The following is a 22,713-nucleotide window of genomic DNA, read 5'->3' as shown; positions in this document are numbered from 1 at the left end:
AAGATTAAATACTGAAATCCCGAGTATAGCGAAGTTGTTATTGTTCATGAAAAATAACAGTCAGAATTTTCAAAAAATTTGAGTTTTTTGCATTTTCTTAAAGTATATCATTTTAGAAATATTGTGTGGAAACTTGAAGGGAATCCGACAAATACTTTTCGAGTTATTCAACATTTAACAAAGGGCGCTCGGCCGCTTCGGAGCCGATAGCAAAACTTTAAATGCGTTTTTCTCAAAACTATGTTTTTCAAACTGGTGATCACTGTAACTTAAAAACCACTTGGTAGATTTCAATAAAATTTATACTGCTTTTGAAAAACATAAAAAACTTGTGCTTGATCAAAGGTTTTTTTTTTCAAAATTTTGATTTTTTTAAACAATTAATTGTCGGTTTTTTTTCTCGAAAATCTGAAAAATATTTGCTTGGGCCACCACACTACTAATTTCGAAAAAAAAGCTTCGATCAGGCAGAAGATTATCTACTAATAAAACTAGTTTCTCTTGGCCGATTGATTTTAGATGAATTTCTAAGGACTTATGATGATCTCCGGAAGGGACCTCTGGAGAAATGGGCTCCACACAAACAGCTATAACTTTTATAATTATGAATTTTTAATTATTATTATTATTATTTTTTTAAATGCTTCTAAAGGTCAAGTCGAAGCAGGATGCATTAATGCTATGTTTTTATTTTTGTAAAATAAAGCAATTGACTTGAAAAAAGAGTCTTGAAAGTCATCATTTGACTACACCTAACCCCTTAGGAATATACTCTTCTTAAGGCACCAGGAAAATAAGTTAATCAGCTCAGACTGTAGGATAGCTGAATCATTAGAAATCTTATTTCAGCATAGACTTTTAGATCAACAGCATAGGAAAGAAAATTAGCTAAGAGAAAGCACGAACTGATATCATTAATAAATAAAGACATTAATAAATAAAAACAAAGGTCGTAAGGGTAGTATAGACTGAGGTACACCAGAGGTGGCAATGCATGTTGTTGCCATTACTGTTAGGCCTTTCTCATTTTTGACGAAGCTGGCGGTATTATTTTTTAGGACTACATGGTGCAGATATCGTGGCATGCAAGCAACTCCTTTTCATGCAAATGCAAGCTCTTGGTTATTCCGTTATTTTTAGCACCAGAAAAAAATATCTAAAATCCTTCCTTTCTTCATGTTCGGTATTTTGGTATGATATGTCTAGTACAAACAACCGTTATGCAAACATTAATGTGCTCGGGCATAAATATATTCTCATGTTACCTATTATAGGGCTTTCATATGTAGTGTACACACGAACGCACACACACACACATTCATGGAATACTAAAAAGGTGAAAAGCATTAAAATTTGCAACACAAAAACTTCCGCATAATATTCGCTCGAACTAGTGAGTGATTGAAAAACAGTGACCGTACTTTGTGGAATTCAAAATAAACAAAGGAAATGCTGGAAATGCAAATGTCAACAAAGCCCCATAAAGTACGCACACACACACGCACACACAGTTTTACAAAGTAGTGAAAGAACGCACATTAGGCAAAAGCTTCAAACAACAATAAGTGCAAGCAAACACAGGGAGATGGAAAGAGGAGGATAGGAGGTAAGTGAAAAAAATTGCAACTCGTAAATTCACAAAAAAAAGGGAGAAAACAAACGGAAAAATTGCAAAAATGTTATAATGGGAAATTTGCTTCAACTCCTTTCGCATGGCTAAAATGCTACTCGATTTATTTGTATGGTTTTCAGAGAGTGTGTATGTGTGTGTGTGTGCAACGCTTTAATGCATAAATTTTCACTTTTGCGCATTCACTTTCGCTTCGTCTATTCGTTTTTGGCTTGCTCACTCCAACTACTTGGAAAAGGTCAAGATGCTAAATTCGCACTGAATGGTGGCGGAATCGTCTTTGGCGTTTGCTGTGTGAGCGTTCGTAATGCGTGTGCAGGTACAGCTCTGTTCAGAATAAAAGCAGCGCGATGTATTGTAAAGTGCTTTAAAATTTTTTGGTAAGAATTTCTAGAAACATTTTGACCATTTATGTTTTTTATATTTAATCCTTTTTACATTTTTATAAAAGTACAGTTTTTACTACAATAAAAACCATTTAACTCAGAGCTTCAAACTTTGTGCAAAATTTAGAGAAATCAGCAAATTCTCATCAAAATTTAACATTATTTGGTTAAAACACAGTTCATATAAATTTTTAGTCGGAATTTTTAGAAAAATTAGAGAAAATGCACGAAAATGCCTGATAAAAAAGAAGAAAAAAAGATAAAAAAATTTGCCTACGATTTTTTATAAGCAGAAAAAACACAAAAATGCCTTTTAAAAAAAAAACCAAAAAATCCCAAAATTTGATAATTTTTTTTTTGTATTTTTTCCATAACCGAATGTTGACATTTTTTATAAGGAGAAAATGCACAAAAATGCATTCTTCCATAATCGAATGTTGAAATTTTTTTGTAAGGAGAAAATGCACAAAAATGCCTTAAAAAAAAGCCAAAAAATCCCAAAATTTGATAATTTTTTTTATGTATTTTTTTCCATAACCGAATGTTGACATTTTTTGTAAGGAGGCACAAAAATGCTTGCAAAAAAAGAAGAAAAAAAAGATAAAAAATTTGTAATTTTTGTCAATTTTTTTTGCCTACGATTTTTTTATAAGGAGAAAATGCAGAAAAATGCCTGCAAAAAAAGAAAAAAAAATTTCCAAAAATTTTATAATTTTGTTTTGTCTACGCTGCTACGCATTTTCTTCCACAATCGAATGCTCAAATTTTTTTTATAACGATAAAATGCACAAATCCACCAGCAAAAAACAGAACGAAAATTAAAATCGAAGTGATTTTTGAGGCGCTTAAAATTTTCATAATATAATATATTATTTTGTCAAAACTGAATTGGATATAAAACTGCAATACAGAATTTTTCTAAAATTTTGATGAAAAGGTTTAAAATTTTGATGAAAAGGTTTAAAATTTTGATGAACACTTGTTGAATTCTTTAAATTTTATTGACGTTTTAAAATTTGGTTGAATTTTTAAAATTTTTTTTTGGTTTTTAAAACTTTGCTGGATTTTTTAAGGCTTATTGAATTTTTTAAATTTTGTTGGATTTTTAAACTTTGTAGGATTTTTGAAATTTTATTGAATTTTTTAAATTTATTTGAATTTTTTTAATATTGTTGGATTTTTTAAATTTTATTGAATTTTTTAAATTTGTTTGGATTTTTTAAATTTTGTTGGCTTTTTAAAACTTTGTTGGATTTTTTAAATTTTATTGAATTTCTAAAAATTTTTTGGATTTTTAAATTTTTCTGATTTTTTTAAATTCCTAAAATTTTGTTATTAGCCAACCAGTCAGAATACACAGAATTTCTTTCGAATTTTGATTAAAAAGTAAGAAATTTTGATGAAAATTTGTTGAATTTTATAAAATCTGTCTGATTTTTTTTAATTCTGGCAGATCTTTAAAATTTTCTGGAATTTTTAAAATTTTTTACAAAGTTTTAAATTTTTAGTTAGGTTTTTTTACACAACAAAACCAAAAAAAAAAAATAAATTTTTTCATCGAACTGACTTTTGAGGCGCTTCAAATTTTCATAATATTTTTCCAAAATTGAATTGGCTATGAAACTGCATACACAGATTTTTTTTCAAAATTCTGAGTAAAAAGTTTGAAATTTTAATGAAAATTTCTTAAATTTTTAAAATTTTGTTGGATTTTTAAAACTTTGTTGGATGATCATTTATTAATTAGTGGATTAATAATATAATATAAGAAGTAAATTACTGTTCAAATTTGTCCGACTAAGAACAAATTTTTGTAGGATTTTTTAAATTTTGTTTGATTTTTGTTTTGAATTTTTAAAACTTTTAAAATTTTTCAAATTTGGTTTTGAATTTTTAAAGTTTTGTTGGACTTGTTAAATTTTATTGGATTTTTTAAATTTTGCTGGATTTTTTAAATTTAATTCAATTTTTGAAACTTTGTGGGATTTTTTAAATTTTGCTGAATTTTTAAAATTTTGTTGGATTTTAAAAATTTTGTTGGATTTTTGAAATTTCTGCTGAGTTTTTAAAATTTTGTTGGATTTTTAAAACTTTGTTGGATTTTTAGAATTTTATTGACTTTTGTAAATTTGGTGGGATTTTTTAAATTTTTGCTGAATTTTTAAAATTTGTTGGATTTTTAAAACTTTGTTGGATTTTTTAAATTTTATTGACTTCTTTAAATTTTGTTAACTTTTTTAAATTTTGTTAAATTTTTAAAATTTTCTTGAATTCTTTGTTGGATTTTTAATTGTTGCTGAATTCTTAAAATTTTGTTGGATTTTTGAAATTTTTGCTTAATTTTTCAAATTTTGTTGGATTTTTAAAATTTTGTTGGATTTTTTATGTTTTGCTGAATTTTTTAAATTTTGTTTAATTTTTTAAATTTATTGACTTTTTTAAATTTTGTTGGATTTTTTAAATTTTTAATGAATATTTAAAATTTTGTTGGATTTTCTAAATTTTGTTGGATTTTTTAAATTTTATTGACTTTTTTAAATTTTGTTGGATTTTTTAAATTTTTAAAATTTTGTGGGTTTTTTACAATTTTGCTGAATTTTTAAAATGTTATTGCCTTTTTAAAATTTTGTTAATTAGATTTTTAAAATTTTACTGAATTTTTTAAATTTTGCTGAATTTTTAAATTTTTTTTGGATCTTCTAAATTTTGTTGGATTTTTGTAATTTTATTGACTTTTTTAAATTTTATTTGATTTTTAAAATTTTTACAGAATTTTTCAAATTTAATTTTTAATTTTTTCTGCATTTGGTAAATTTTTCAAGTATTGCTAAATTTTTTAAAATTTGTACAACGTTCGCGAAACGAAAAAATGAAATAAAGTTCAATTTAAATAAATACAATATTCAAAACTTCCAAATCGTCGCGCTGCTATTATTGTGAACCCAGTTGTATGTGTGTGCATTGTTTGCTTCATGACCACAGCGGGAAGTGAAAGAGACGTAGAATGGGGCGGAAAACCAAAACCACAAATAAATGTGTATTTATGCATACCCAACAGATATTTCTTCGTAAATCCGAAAAAATAACACAAAGGCGAAAAATATATGCATACGTAAAGTTGGCAGGCAAGAAGTGGCCGAGGAAAATTGGGGGGATTACGAAAATACGAAAATACAGAAAAATGGGAATAATGGTACAATGGAGAAAGTTTCGGAAGTGAAATATTGTGCTAGTAAATAAATACTAAAAATTCAGAGCGAAATATCTGCAGTTCAGCATACATCGTAGGCGGGTAGAGAAGAGCGAGTTGCAGGATAGCGGTTTTTTGTTGGTTTAAGCCAAGCGCGGACATGTTGACAGACTTGTTGCTTCTGTGCTTTTTTCCAACGCTTTAATGCTCAGTATACCAGCCAATATACGAGTACATATTTCCATCTAAATTTCACATACGCGAGACGACGGGGCGTATGAGTAATGTTCACTGCTAATAGGTGAGTGGGTAAACAATATGTGTGCTGATGTTGTAGCACGAATTGAATGATGGCAAGGTGAGTGTCTAGGGAAGTTAAAGGTAAAATTACGACATAAATAACCGAAAACTACGGAGTGAATGGTGAAAAGAATATTAAACGAAAATGCGGCAACAAAAGCAGACTTTGAGTGAAAGAAATATGAGATTTACCAAAATAATGATTGCAATGTGTGATCCATAATAAGCGATTGGTATGAATTATTATACTAGCTATTGGGTCAGATGAATGTAGGTGAGAAAATGAATATGGTTTTATGGCATAATTTAGAAGTCCAGTATGCAAAAAATACATACAGTGAAGGGTAGAAAGTCATGTAGGCTGATGAGGTACACCATAAGTAGATGACTTTGGTCTCAGTAATTGCGCCGAACTTCTGAGCTAGATAAAGAAGTTAAGTGAATGTGTGCATGTTGGTGTACAGGAGCAAAACAAAGTTCATATATCCTGTCATTAATCAACCAGTCAGCGCATTCACGTCTCTGTAACAGCGCCACTGTTGACGGTCATAAGTTTGAAGTAGCAGCAAAATTAGCAGCGTTAATACACTTCGTTGCAAAATTAAAATACAAGTTTTAGCTACTGATTGTTTGTGTTTGTAATTTTTTTTGTTAAATAAAAATTTAGTTAATGCTAAACCGGAGTTGAATGTGAACCCTCGGAAAACCACTTTTCGAGAGCCTCAAACAACTATCTGGCTTAGATGTCAACAGTCCAATAAGGTTTTTATACCGCACAGGTTGCATATAGTAATGCTGTAAATAACATTAAATAAGCTGGTAACAACCAACCAACCAATAACGAATTTGACAAATTTTAACTAAATTTTAAAATTTCAAAATTTTTCCTTGTCAGCGTCTGCTAAAAGTCCTTCGGTCTCCTGTGACAGTAAATCTCCAAGCTGCTCTGTTCGTAGCCATTTTCTTCCAGTTCCTCAGTTTAAGTTGTTCCAGAACTTCCTTCACTTCATCTATGCGTCTCGATCTTGGTCTTCCTCTTGCTTTATTTGCTCAAGCATTCACCTCCAGTATTTTTCTTTCTGGTCTTGAACTGTCCATTCTCATAACGTGGCCTAGTCGTCGTATTGAAATGTAAATATGAAAAAGGTGAGCCAAGAGAAAAGAGAATGGAGAGAATGGTAACTCTGAAAAGCCTCAGGCTAAAAAGCCCATTGTATTCAAAGCTCTGGAAGTAAAAGGGTAGCTAGTCAAGGAGGAAAGGGGGAAGTGACAGAGAAAAAGAGATGGGATAGAAGAAAGACAGATACAGAGACAGAGAGTAAGAGATAGGATAGAATAAAGACAGATACAGAGACAGAGTGCAAGAGATTGGATAGAATAAAAACAGATACAGAGACAGAGGGAAAGAGATGGGATAGAATAAAGACAGATACAGAAACAGAGACAGAGGCAGAGATAGAGACAGAGACAGAGATAGAGATAGAGACAGAGACAGAGACAGAGACAGAGACAGAGACAGAGACAGAGACAGAGACAGAGACAGAGACAGAGACAGAGACAGAGACAGTGACAGAGACAGAGACAGAGACAGAGACAGAGACAGAGACAGAGACAGAGACAGAGACAGAGACAGAGACAGAGACAGAGACAGAGACAGAGACAGAGACAGAGACAGAGACAGAGACAGAGACAGAGACAGAGACAGAGACAGAGACAGAGACAGAGACAGAGACAGAGACAGAGACAGAGACAGAGACAGAGACAGAGACAGAGACAGAGACAGAGACAGAGACAGAGACAGAGACAGAGACAGAGACAGAGACAGAGACAGAGACAGAGACAGAGACAGAGACAGAGACAGAGACAGAGACAGAGACAGAGACAGAGACAGAGACAGAGACAGACACTTAGAGGCACTCTAAGTTGGGTTAGATTGGGCTTGGTTGATCCAGTAGATCACACATTGAAATTGCTCCATAGTGATACCCAGTATGTGTTATGGGGAGTTTAAGACCTTTATATTTTGTTTTAAGTAATGATGCAGAGCCTAAGTAGTTTATTCGATAAGTGCAGGGCAGTGTCAGAATAGGTGCTTCAAAGTACCTTTCGCGTTGACTTCATTTACATATTGTGCTAGTAGTTTCAGAGAAAGTGTATACCATCAGTATCGCCACTACAAGTTTACACTTGGTCGTGAAAGGAGATAAAATATAGTTTGTAGACCTGGCGTTGTGCCTTAATAGCATGTTTTGTGTGATCCTGCATGAGCTGGTTCTTTCCCACCTTGGGTTCACTTCTTCAATCATTGCTGCATTTAGATCCAGTCGTTGTTTGCAGAGAGGTGTATAGAAGTATACCGGCCGTGCTGGTTACAGGCAGATTTGCGCCTGCTTTGACTAGAGTATCCACTTTCTCGTTACCTTCAATTCCCTTGTGTTCTGGAACCCAGTAGATTACAATTTGTTTTTCGGTATTATCGTTCGCAGTGTGAGTTTGTCAATGCAGCCGATATTGCTTTGATGACTGCTTGGCTGTTTATTTGCGAGTTCGACGGAGTAGTCTCTATGACTGAAGCTGCCGCCTTCGTTGCTATGTAGACCTCAGCTTGGAACATAGTGCAGTGGTCCGGTAATTTTTACGAATGTTCATAGCCTAATTCCGAACAGAGTATTGTAGCTACAATACCCTCTTCCACTTAATCTTCGTTTGTTCTTCCACATTGAGCTTCTACGCTAGTTTATCCAGCATAGTTGTGGTCCGGTTCAGAATCTTGTGCGTCCTGGTGAACAGTTCTTATTATGTCTTTTCATGATTTACTTGTAGTCCCGTTTCAACTGCCCACTTGCTGATTTCCTGAAGTGCCCCTTCAAGGATTTGAGTCACAGTGTTTAGGCATCTTCCTGAGATGATGACGGTCAGGCCATCTGCATAAGCAGTTAACTTTGGTCTTTCGTTTCTCATTTTAAGTAAGATTCTGTTAACTACCAGAGTCCACAGTAGAGGTGGGCGCTCTACACCTCTTTATGGTGTACCTCCATTAGTTGTCCGATACATGGCCAAAGAACCCTATTCTGTCCCACTGTCCCACTGTATGTAATAATTCAGTAGGTTGCCGTTCCAGTTTTGTGTAGATGGATGTGTGTAGATCGTAGACCTTCAATCAGTGCCTCGTTCGAAGCATTGTGGAAATCTTCAGATATGACAAAAAATACTTAATTGGGTATTCACTGTAATGCATTGCCCTTTCTATCTGCAATACGGCTTTATGTAGAGCAATTGTAGTTCACCTATATTTCATGTAAGTCTGTTGGTCTTCCGATATTAGGTGGGGTGATATCTTCTACAAACACCTAAATATGCCTGCCCCTTCAGAGGTTGTGGGTTCGAATCCCACGTAAAGCACGGTCCTCGCACTTTCCCACCTACATTCCTTGCTTCTAAAAGAAAGTCTTATTTCCCAAACTAAAAAACTTATCCTTTCCATCCTTACTCCCGCAGTCAGCGCATTATTTGCATTGTGGCTGCTAAAACAAGCAAAAAACAGAGAAAAAAGACACAGTTGCACATTGCATCAGTGGCGCCAACAAGGAGATAGCGCAGAAATACTACGTTAGCGAAGTCCTCAACCATCTGTGCGATCCTTCTGCCGGAAAAATGTGACACAGATGGCACTCCAAGCAGTAAGAAGCCGTTGCTCCTAAGCAACGACAGTTGGGCATTCCCATTACATAGGAGTGGTAGCGGCAGGGTAATCTTGTTCCCTGTCAGAAATCAAATAGATTAATGAAACCAACGCAAGACAAGTCATGTCGAGGCCCTATGCTGTCGAGAGGAGTGAAGAAGGAAAAACAAAAAAAAAAAAAGTGCGTGTAGCGTAGTACACATAACAGGAGTGAAACTTTCAAGGCAGACAAAGAACGCGGGAGAGACCCGAAAGAGAATGAGAGAGAGAGAGAAAGAATATATATCTAAATAAATTCACAACATTTGCAGAGAATACAAATAGACAAAATTTACAAAAAACGGAGAAGGGTCGACCGGTGTAGGTAAACGCCGGACACAAACCGTGGCAACAACGCGCACTACTCCGAGCGTTTATCACACGCACAAACACAGCGATTTCAGGACCGCAGCAACTGCACAAATTACCGCAAAGCAATACCAATAAATCCGACGCCGAAATGGATAGCACTTTATAGTACGCACAAGCACTAGCCAGGGAATGGAAATAAGCACCAAAAAGTTAGCACCAAAAAGTTGGCACCAAAAAACAATGCCACAAAAATTGAGACCAAAAGCGCCCCAAACAGTAGGCACCAAAGAAATATAACGCCAAAAAGTAGGCTCCAAAAATATATTTCCTACAAGTTTGCACCAACAAACAAGCGCCAAAAAGTAGGCAATGTTATTTCTCACTAGAAATAAGCAACCACAAGGAAAAACTTAGGAAAAATAGCCTAAAGTATATCTAAGATATACATAAGGTACGGCTCTCTCTCCTTTTCCTCTACGTTATATCTTTTTTCTCTCTCGCGGAACGAAAATGCCCAAAACTTTGCATGGCCTTGAAATTTTACTCTCCATTCTCCCTCATTCATTGATGCCTAACTTCAAAAAATATGTGGTATGAAAGGTATTAGGTGAGGTGATATCCTTTATAGGCACCCGAATATGCGTTATAAAAAATATTACCTTTATTCCGCTCAGAAGTTTCGCTACTGATCACTGAAAAATATCAAACTCGCTTCATCCGTTCCAGAGTAAGAAGCAAACAAACAGGCGAATAGCTGGAGAAGCTTTTAAGAATGTCTTTATGATATTTGGTTACATGGCCCACACCATTCGCAAGAATTTTTCGATAATAATTTCAATGTGCAGACAGAACGGCCTTAAAAGTTTTATTATCGTACAGATATGTTTGTAAATCGTGACTTGCTACACGTATTTCTTATGGAGCATCAGATATTCGTAATCAGAAGTGAACTTCTGCATTTGCTGCTTAGATCAAAATGCATAAATGCCCTTAGTAAATGGAAATTAATGGCAATTTCTAAAAACTTCAAAGACAAATAAAACTTAACGTAACATTAATAGACATTTATGTGTCTTGTTGCTTATGTGTTGGGATTTTTATTACAAAAAACGAAAAACAAAAAAAAAAAAAAAAAAACAAAAAAAAAATAAAAAAAACATCGAATAGAATTTCAGTAGCCCCAAAATGTCTTTTTTATATGTGTACATTTTTTGCTTCCAGCGCTAAGACGAAGAAAAAAAACAACACAAAACAAACTTCACTTGAAAAATCCCTGCCATGTCGTGTAATTTATGCGTGCACATGGAAAAAGTTTTCGTAAAAGTTTTTTTGTTATCACTTACTTCGTTATTTCTATATTTCTTAAGGCATAATTTACCTGTGCATGCATATTAGCACCACACTGACTACCTGTAACACTTTTGCAGCAATCGCATGAGGCAATGTGTCCTGACATAATGGCGCCGGCTGCTTACAGCACTTCGCGCATGTTGTATCCACCTTTAATGCCGCTGGCTTAGAGCGCTTATGCGGGTGTACATATTTAAATATGTACCAGCAAATCAGCGCAACTGCCAACATTAACTGCTTTATACGCAGCTGGTTATTTGCTGCCTACTTACGTGCCAACCTCCATACCTCTGGAGCATCAAGCCTGGAACAGCCAGCCAGTCAGTTAAAAGCAGCAGGTTAAAAGGTTTGTTGTCTTAAGTTTTGTGCGTGACACGACATATTTATCGCCAAGTGTACCTACTTTTGTGACATTATAAACAGCTCAACTGAATATCAACAGGACTCTCACTTCATCGCGTTGCTCACTTCTTACTCTATCTGCTTGTCTGCTTGTCTGCCTGTCTGTCATTTTGTCTGCTTTGCTGACTTTCTCGCACGATTTCTGTAACGCTCACTCAGTGTATGCATAATTTTGTGCCGTTAATATTTTTGTATTCGTTATGCCTCAGCATCATCGCTTGTTGCTTGTATGGGGTTGCCGGGATGTGAATGTGTGTGCAAATGTAAAATTTACCTTGATATCAACACTTTTCCGCTAATATGGCAGAAAGCGCTGAAAATTGATATAAATTGTAGGCTGAGAAATAAACTAAGTATTGCAGGAGTACAGATTATTTCTGTACACAAATAAAGTAAGAACTCCACATGGGATGACTGACTAAAAGGAATAAATGCTTTGACGAGCGTACTGTTGACATTATGGGCTGTAGTTGATGAATTGTTCGCATGAAATTGTTCATGGCCAAGAGACAGAATTTATCAAAGGTAGACTAAGCAAAGTGCAAGAAGATGACGTGATAATGTACACTTTACTACACATGAGACTAGTCACTGCTACCAACCAAGAGATTGTAGTAAGGGCTCAGGCTACCCCTCAACTCTCCCTTTACGATAATTTGCGCCTTTTTTAATTTCATATTTTTAATAATATTCTAGAGCATTTTGACTCTCCACTTCCATTTTTATGATATACTTAAGCGATATACAAAATGGTCTGCCATTCTTTTTAACATTTTCAATATAAAAAAAAAAAACATGAAAACTTCTCAGGAACTACTTGAAGCGTTCATTACTGCGACGGCGAATAAAAATTCCCTGAAAATGTAAATACGGTTTTTTCCAAAATTTTCGGAATTTGGAATTTTGTGATACATTTTTATTTTCTTATTTGTAATTGTTGTATATACATAGAAATGCACACAGCATACCCAGTAATTTTCTTATTGGCAGTTGTTGTATACGGCTGAAATAAGAGCGATTGAAAGAAGTTTAGTTGAAATGCGAAAAATCTATACTAATATTATAAAGAGGAAAACTTTGTTTGTTTGTAACGAATAGGCTCAAAAACTACTGGACCGATTTTAAAAATTCTTTCACCATTCGAAAACTACATTATCCAAGAGTAACATGGATTACATTTTATTTTGGAAAAAAATAGGGTTCCGTAAGATATTTGGATTTTTCGGACACAAACTGAAAAAAATCTTATATATAAAATAAAGTCAACTTTTTGTGTGTGTTCGCTAACCGGCCGTGTCTGCACCGAATTAAACCAAACTTACACACATTGCTAAGAAGGTATTGAAGATGGTTTCCGTATAGTTTGGATACCTATTGGTGGATAGGGCTCGAGATATAGGTCAAAACGTGGACCCGGGTAACCTTCGGATGTGTATGTACAATATGGGTACCAAATGGAAGCTGTTGGTGAATGCTTTAGTTCAGAGTATTTTTCATGCCGCTCCGTGACTAGGGTCTCGAGATAGAGACCAAAACGTGGAGCCTAGAATGTGTTTGTACAATATGGATATGAAATTGAAGCTGTTGGTGAATGCTTTAGTACAGAGTATTTTTCATGCCCCTCCGTGACTGGGGTCTCGAGATATAGGTCAAAACGTGGACCCGGGTAACCTTTGGTTGTGTATGTACAATATGGGTATCAAATGAAAGCTTTTGATAAGTGCTTTAATACGGGGTAATTTTCATACCTATTGATGACTAGGGTCTGGAAATATATGCCAAAACGTGGACCCGCCGTGTCTTTGCACCGAATTACAACCACGGGTACAGCGTTCTTTTGATCCAGCCATAATGTCGTTTACTTTTTTAACGCTTGGGGCGGAACTGAACTGTCAAATTGACAGTGTGAGTTACAATGTGTCAATATTTCTTTCTGATTTGGATGCCATAAGGAAAAAACGTAAGTGCAATATGTAAAAATTGTTTGTGAATTTTTTTGGAGTGGATTTTGGAACAGTGAATAACTTCTTACGAAATTTGAGAATTTAATGTGAAATCCGATTCGTGGAAAAAAAATTTTTTTTCGTTTTTTTTTTTGAAAAATATAAATGGATAATGGTTAAAAAAGCTCCAATGCTTAATAAAACATATAAATTGAAACGAAAAAGTCATGGATGATGAGGAAAAAATACGATTGTTTATTCATATGCGTTGATTTGAAATTTAAAAACAATCTTCTGTTTTCCTGATTTTCAATTTATATTTTATATTTACTCAAAAACAAATAGAAAAACAAAAAATATTGTTTATGCCAAAGCGCTTGAATAAAGAATAAAGAAATAAATAATATGAAAACCATATATTTTCTGTTCTAAACCATATCTATTCTATTTTAGTGTGCCCAGCGAAGGGGGCCGGGTTTGCTAGTATTAGAATAATCCTGTAACTAATGGGGCTGAGTATATATTTTTGAAGTGAAACTACTTAGGCGAGTAAAATTTCAAGACCATGCAACGTTTTGTGCATTTTCGTTCCGCGAGAGAGAAAAAAGATATAACGTAGAGGAAAAGCAGAGAGAGCCGTACCTTATGTATATCTTAGATACACTTTAGGCTATTTTTCCTGAGTTTTTCCTTGTGGTTGCTACTTTCTAGTGAGAAATAACATTGCCTACTTTGTGGCGCTTGTTTGTTGGTGCAAAATTAAAGGAAATATATATTTGGTGCCTACTTTTTGGCGTTATATTTCTTTGGTGCCTACTGTTTGGGGCGCTTTTGGTCTCAATTTTTGTGGCATTGTTTTTTGGTGCCAACTTTTTGGTGCTAACTTTTTGGTGCTTATTTCCATTCCCTGGCTAGTGCTTGTGCGTACTATAAAGTGCTATCCATTCCGGCGTCGGATTTATTGGTATTTCCTTGCAGTAATTTGTGTCGTTGCTGCGGTCCTGGAATCGCTGCATTTGTGCGGGTGATAAACGCTTGGAGTAGTGCGCGTTGTGGCCACGGTTTGTGTTCGGCGTTTACCTACACCGGTTGACCCTTCTCCTTTTTTGTAAATTTTGTCTATTTGTATTCTCTGCAAATGTTGTGAATTTATTTAGATATATATTCTTTCTCTCTCTCTCTCATTCTCTTTCGGGTCTCTCCCGCGTTCTTTGTCTGCCTTGAAAGTTTCACTTCTGTTTTGTGTACTACGCTACACGCACTGTTTTTCAATTTAAAATTATTGTTACCCACATTGTAGGCAAATTGTGAATTCTTGTTTTGATATAAGGGAAAACATGATTATAATATTTTTATCCGCTAAAAATGCCGGTACGTCTGAAATTACCCATACGTTTAGAAAACATAACAAATATAACAAAATATTAGTAAAGATTTTTCCGATATTGACGAATATGATTTTGATCCTGAAAATATACTAGTAAATATTTCTGACGATCAATCAGAAACAGAAGAAGTGATTTTTCTTCAGGCAGTGGTGAAGAAGACCACATCTAGTAAGATTGTCATCATCTTCGTATGAGAGTGACCGTGAGGAAAAGCAAATTGTTGCTGATGGAACTGTCTGGATTGGGCAAAAAACTGGATTGACTCCCGAAAGGAGATCAATAAATACTATTTTCAAAACAGCAACTAGACATACAGGATACGCAAAACGAAACATAATGAAGGAGCGTTGTAAGTAATGTGTTTTTTATTTATAATCAAACGGCGATTTGTAGAACACATTAGAAGTTGCACAAAACTATAAGCGTTCCGAGTTTCTGGTGAAAAATGGGATCTATCCCAAGAGAAGTTTCACGCTTTTTTTGCCATTTAATATAAAGAATTTCCGATTGCAAACGGATAAATTTGCTTTGATATCAAATATAATATTTGGAATAGATTGATTGACACGATGGACCTCAGAAATACACAGTGACAGGCGAGGTAGCGCAAGGTTCGATTCTCGAACATACTTTTTGGAACACAATGTACGATGGCATCCTCAAAATGGAGCTGCCCATGAATGCGACACTGGTAGGATACGCAGACGATATTGCGCTGGTTGTAACGGAAAATAGGTCATTGATGTGGAACTCACCTGCAAAGGTGCAATAGCGAGAATTGATCACTGCTTATACAATGCCAAACTCCAGCTAGTAGCCCAAAAAAACGGAGGCGTTTTTCTTGAGCAAAAAGAAGAAGAAGGAGAGTTTGACGGTAAGTGTCGGAAGTCTCAACATCCAGTCCAAGCCGACTATACAGTACTTAGGGGTTATGATTGACTCACGCATGACCTTTAGAAGAGAGCACGCGGTGAAAGCCAGTACGAAAGGCGCCGTAGTTGCAAATGCTCTAACGCGGTTGCTGCCGAACATTAGGGGAGCCCAAGGTGCAAGAAGGAAACTTCGATCTACTGTGATAGACTCCATCCTGCTATATGTCGCTGCCATTTGGTCCCAAGCCCGAGAAATACACCTACAAGGGCCAGGCAGGTTTATAGAGCGAGTACTTTGCGAGTAGCCTGTGCATACCGGACAGTATCTGATCATGTAATTTGCGTGATTGCGGGAAAAATTCCACTGGCTATCCGAGGACGTGAACTAAACCGTCTCTATCCAAGGCAAGGTGTAAAACCTACAAGGGACCAAAAGTTGGCACAGCGAATGGCGTCACTTGACGAATGGCAGCGATGATAGGATTATTCTTCTAAAGGCTGCTGGACGCACGTACTTATCCCTAACCTTAAGCTTACGGCGAAGATACGGAGAAGTGGATTACCTCCTCTCCCAGATGCTGAGCGGACACGAGTGCTTTCAGTATTATTTTCAAAACCTTTCTGGGATGCTCAAGTTTTCCAAGCAAGTATTGCGCACGCTACACAAGCAGGACGAAAAAAGGCGAACAATAGAGCTGTTTCAGTACCGGCAACTAGAGCAAAATAATATTAACGCCCTGTGCCGCGTCTGATCACACCGAACTTCCCGACAAGTGCTAAAGCTAACATGAAACAGTGTTCCAGAGGAGGTCGACTCAGACATACCGCGAACAATTACGGACGCTGGAATTAATGACTCACGAATATATCATTCGCACACAAGACGGTAATGCACCCGACATTACCGCACATTTTCGAAGTTCTATTTACTTCTTATCTACCAACGTATAAATTCTATGCGTCATAGGTAGAGAGCCTGGACGCAGGCGTCTTTTGTGGTTGTTATCCACAATCCACCCTCGATGCAGTGCAAATGCGGTCCTGGGGTGGAAGTCAGCCGAAGAGTGGAGGTCTATTTTAGTGGGAGCGTGCCCCACATATCATTGGCGCGACAGCATCAATTGAGTGTTTCTGACATTTTAATCCTGCCCGCCTATAACACAAAAAAACGTAACTTAACTTAACTTAACTTAACTTAACTTAACTTAACTTAACTTAACTTAACTTAACTTAGTAACTTAGATATTCGTAACTACAATATGAAATTTTGTTTTATTCGATTTTTCAACAAAAAACTTAAGAAAATTTTCAACCATAAAATGCACACAAAAAAGAAACAAAAAACGAAATCATGCCATTCAACAATAAAATGCACAGCAAGCATTACACGCACGACATTAGAAATAGGATAAGCTAATAACTTTTTCATTTTGCTTTTTTCATCAGCTTAATTTTTTCTGTCCTGATTATTCGCTAATATTTACTATACCAATATTTTGACAAAGGTCAAAGCTCATTATTGAGTGGCCGCAAGCAAATTTAAAACGCCCCCGCTGCCATTAGCAACCCTGTAGAGAAATCGGTAGCCAAACTACCGATTCAGAGCTAGTACGACTAGTTGCGATAATAAAGAAGCTCTCCACTACTCATGTCGCCAGTAGTGAAATTTGTCTTTAGGGTGTCTATCAACTTCAACCTCAATAAAATAGTAGTACGCCCTTCTGCACTACCTAAAATAAAAAGCAGTACACTATATTTAGGTGCCTCATAACGGACACTTGAATAACCTTTTCTTTCGCCATCCACTGCCGCTTGGCATTTCGGGCATAATTCATTAAATCTCCTGCTCAACCTCGACAAGCAATCGCGTGTTTGCTCTTCAATTAATTCACAAATGAACACGAAAAAACACTTTTAGAACGACTAATAAGCGATAACATTAAATCAGTTCGCTCTGGCACAAGAGTTATCTAGATAAATATTAGTACCAGAAAAAAGTATGCCGATAATTGGACGCGTGCAGACGCTGGTGTCAACTTGTTTCACTGACTATAAAATAGCGAACGCAAAACACAAAATACAGCCATTAAAACAACTAACCGAGCAACAAATCAAAGGAAAACAAGAATACAAACAGCTACTGAATGAGAGAAATGTTGACAAGTTAATGACAGCAGCAGCCGAGCAATGCAATTCAAATAAAATTTAAATCAGCGAATAAGGGGAGGTGAGATAAAGTGGAACTGTCAGCCTTGGCAAAATGAGGGTGTGACGATGATGCTGATGTTCCGGTTGCTGGCTGTGATGGCAATTTGAATACTGCTCTTTGAAAAGTGATGACGCTAATGATATTTATTATCATTTATATAAATAGAAATTGTTTCATGGCAATGAGCAGTGAGGAGGGCGTATACGTAATCAAAAATTTATGATTGGTAGTTCGTCATAAAATTAAACAACGTAATTATGCGAAAGTAAATAAAGTTGAAGAGCTTTCATATGGTTCATTTACTATATTTCGAGGAAGCGCTTATAAACAGTATTACAATTTTATAGGAATTAAACTGATTGAGTAATGTTATATAAGTACTAGCTTCAACCCGCGGCCCCGCTCGCATAGGAGTAGTTTTGAGGGATTTAGGACAAGTATATAAAAGAATTATAAACAATAATTTGATAGAAAATAATTTTTTATTATTAATAACCTTAATATTACAATACGCGGCCTCCATTGTTATGCCTCGTTGAATAAAATCAAAACAAACAATCAGAAAAATATCAAGCAAAATTATTTTTTTAATTTTCTATCTCAAAACGTTTTTGAACTTTGCATTTGGGTCATAGTTGAAAAGCTTATGCGGATTATGAAGTCTAGAGTGTGCTATAAATAGTGGGAAAATAGGAAAAACTAAGATTTTTTATATTAAATTTAAGCAAATATTCGATTATTAGTGACGAATGAGAGTGGTGGCGTGGCCTGGGGGCTGTGGGAAGGGAGTTCCATCATAAAAGCATGCCTATAACCTTCATTATAGTATAATGAAAATATGAATGTATAAAAATGTTTACGTCATTTGGTGTTGTCGTTTCGTAGTGATGCGCGGACAACGTACAGACATTCATCTTTATAGTATAGATACCACACATTTGCCGTTTTTCCGCGTATGCTTGTGGCCGGTAAACTGAAAATCTAGTCAGCTGATTGAATACGAACTCACGGAGAAGCTTGCCTTCAGGCTGATTAGGAGAAAATCGGGCGATTTTTCGAACGCTGGCGCTGTAATCGTATAAAAAGATAAATTTTTATTTTTACTAGTAAAAGAAAAAATAAAAAAAAAAATTAAGCAAAATGTTTCCATAAATTATTAAATACAAATTTTTGAAGATATGTACGTCTATTCGCTTATCTTCAAGCTTAGCATACATAAGTAAATGCCGCTATGCTGTGTAAAGTACAGAACAAAACTTGTAACTGAAATTACTTGCTAAGTTTTTTTTTCAAGTTTGGTATTATTTCTGAATGATGCCCGATGGCACTTTATTTACATCCACAAAGCTAAGGTATGGTGGGTCCAGAGCAAATACACGATAGGCTTAAGGATTTCATGCATTTGTTGGTAGGCTTAGCTTCTCCTAGAGTGCAAGTATTAGTTATCTTGTTGAGGCTAAAGGTAAGAGATGTTCGTAGCCTTGCTCTGCAAGTGAGAATAACTTGTCACATCTCCAAAATTTAGTTTTTAGTCTGCGCACCCATGTTATTTAAGACTTTTTGGTTTATAATATTCAATAAAAATAAAAGTAAATAATTTTCGCGTGCACTTGGGTTAGGTGTTTGGCTGAGCTCCTTTTGTGGCGTGTGTCTCGATGTTGTTCCACAAATGGAGGAACCTACAGTTTTAAGCCGGCTCTGAACGGCAGATATTTTGCTTTTATTTTTTTCATGGCAAAAGTACAATCGGAGATCTGCCATTGCCTGCCATTAGAAAAAAGTTTTTCTTTTTTTTGGTGTTTTACGGAGATTCGAACTTACGTTATCTCCGAATTCCGATTGGTAGTTATGTATCAACCCATTCGCCTATGGTGGCCGCCATACAGAAATTACAGCATTAATTAAACCGGCACCTGGGGAATGTTTTGAAACCATTTTCACTCAAAGTTTTTATATACGAGGTGGCACAAAATTAGTCATACAATTATTATTAAAAGTTTCAGTGACGAAAATCTTTATTTGGACCTTTTCGAGCCAAGCTACCTGTCTGTCTGCCTGCTTCAAATTTGTGTATACATGGTGGTGCAAAATTAATCATCCATTTTTTTTTTGTTTTTTTTAATAACTTTTTTATCAAAAAAAAATAATTACTTTCAGTGATGCAATTTTATTTGCACCTTTTGACGCCAAAGTGCTTGCCTGCCGTCACATAGTTTGTATGTATATCCAGGGTGGCGCTAAATTAACCATCCAGGGTTTATTTATTAAATTTAAAAAAACCGAATTTCAGTGTCTGCCTGTCCCTAAGTGACGCAAAACTAATCGTCCAACTGTTTTTTTGTAATAGATGCTTTCCATTTCAATTCAACCGGGCTATTTGGGTCATGTTCTTCGATTTCGATGTAACTGAAATATGTTGCTCTCTGGTCAAAATAATGAGACACGTATTTTTTTGTTAGCCCGAAAAAAATTTTTTTTCAAGAGTTATCGGCAATTTTGTTACCTATACCGCCACACTGCCTGTCACTATATCTGTCTGTCTCAAAGTTTGTATATACAAGGTGGAGCAAAATTATTCATCCAATTTTTTTTTTAATTCTTTACGATTAAAAACGCTTTTCGGTATCTGGCTGTCTCAAATGTATGGACAAGGTGGCGCAAAATTATTCATCCCAATTTTTGTTCTTTGAATAACTTTCTTACTACATAAAACAAAAATAATTTTGAGTGATGAAAATATCTATTTGGCCTTATCGCACCAAATTACCTGTCTGCCTGTCTCATAGTAAGGTGGCGCAAAATTAATCATTCAAGTTTTTTTTTTTAATAACTTTTTCACTAAATAAAACAAAAATAATTTGAGTGATGAAAATCTCTGTTTGGTCTTTTCGCGTCAATTACCTGTCTGCCTGTCTGATAGTAAGGTGGCTCAAAATTAATCATTGAAGTTTTTTTTAATAACTAGTTCACCAAATATAAAAAAAGATTTGCAGTGTCTGAATGCCTCGAAGTTTGTGTATACAGGGTGGCGTAAAACTAATCATCCAAACTTTTTTTTGGTTAATTTTTTTGATTTCGTGAACAAGTGATTTTCAGTGATGACAATTTTTATTTGGACCCTTACGCGCCATACTGGATGTCTCATAGTTTGTATATACAGGGTGCCGCAAAATTAATCATCTATTTTTTTAATAACTTTTTTATTAAATAAAAAAATTATTTTCACTGGAGAAAATCTTTATTTGGACCTTACGCGTCACACTGGCTGTCTGTCTGTCAGCTTGTCTCAAAATTTATATACATTAGGGCGGGTCGATTTAAAAATCGCTCATTGCTCTGTGAAAATCGTATTCTAGGGATCAAAATAAGAAAAGGAACCATACCTCTAAAATGAATTCTGATGTCCCCCAATTTGGGTCGAACGAAAAATCCCACTTTGACCCATTTAGAGTGCTCCAATCGAGTCCAAATGTATGACCGACCCCCACTAACTTTGGACGGGCGATTCACCCATGCCAGTGGCACACCCCTTGGAACTCCCCTGGGGGGTTCCCCATACAATCATTTCAAAATATCACCATTTTTGGCCTTTACATGAGAAAAGAAACTAAAAAGTTCGACCCAAATTGGGGGACATCAGAATTCGTTTTAGAGGTATGGTTCCTTCGACAAAGTTTCTTATTTTGATCCCTAGAATATGATTTTCACAGAGCAATGGGCGATTTGTTTTCTTCCCCACAAATCGACCCGGCCTAATATGCATATACGGGTGGCGCAAAATTAATCAACCATTTTTGGTTTATTTATTTTTAATACCTCTTTTGCAAAATAAAACTTATTTTCAGTGTTAAAAATACCTATTTATCTAGTTCATAAGAGTCAAATATGATTGACGTACGACGCCATAGGGTGACTAATTTTGCGCCACCTTGTATTAACGCCAGTTGGGCTCTAACAAAAATCCTTTAGCATCACATTATCAATTGTACACATTACGATAGAGACGTTAGAATAAACGATTGTTTGCTGACCTACATTTTTGAATGCTGCCAAATTCCTATTAAATTATAAATAATTGAAAAATGGTCGAAATATAGGCATTTTCATTTCCGAAGTGATAATTATTTTAACCAAACTGTGTATTTTTCAGTACGTGCGTCGATAACTGCCGCCGGTTTTATATCTTCAGTAATTTTTTTTATTTATTTTCAGTCCTGCCTTAAGTTATGGTTCTTATGAAAACCGCAAATTGAAATTTCATATTTACACTACTGTATCACCTATTGAGATTTCATTTACATTTACATTTTAAGTGGCGGAAACCAGAATATAATTAACTTTATCAAAAATATAATACCATAATTGAAATGCGGCAAACTCAATTATTCATTCGACCCGCAAGGCCAATTATGATTTAATAATATTTGATATTCATTTATTTCATAATTTTTGACTAGTCTCTGTGCTGTTTTTAATAATTTTGATGCACGCATTTATTCATAGCTTCCCCTACTCTCATAATAAAAATTGAAAATTGTTGTATTTGAGCAATGCATAATTTTTGTGAAATATGAATTTGAGCTATTGAGATAAAATTGTGTGCAGTTTCATCTTTATTTATTTTCAGTTTTATTTTATCAAACTGAGCATTTCGAGCAAGAAGTTCTCCAAAAATTATTTATTAATATTCCACAAGAAGCTTCCAATTCGAGGACGAGAAAATATTCATAGTCAAGTGGCATAAAAGAAAATGCGATGGGTGTATTTCAATTTTCTAATGTCCACCTTTAGGCGGGATTCTTTGAAAAATCATGGAAATTACATAGTAGTTTGAGTGATATGCTGAATTTTTATTGTATATATTTGATAGCAATTTTTTAAGCATGAATAAATGTGTGGATGTATAAAATTCCGCAAGCCCGAAAAATAAAAGTTATTTATCAGGCAATCGAGCATAGTCATAGATTGATTTGAAGCTTGCACTTCGACCTCATGGACTTTTGTGCCCTC

This window comes from Anastrepha obliqua, chromosome 2 (assembly GCF_027943255.1).
Source record: "Anastrepha obliqua isolate idAnaObli1 chromosome 2, idAnaObli1_1.0, whole genome shotgun sequence".
In the NCBI taxonomy this organism is placed as follows: domain Eukaryota; kingdom Metazoa; phylum Arthropoda; class Insecta; order Diptera; family Tephritidae; genus Anastrepha; species Anastrepha obliqua.
Note: the sequence above shows the minus strand (reverse complement) of the source record.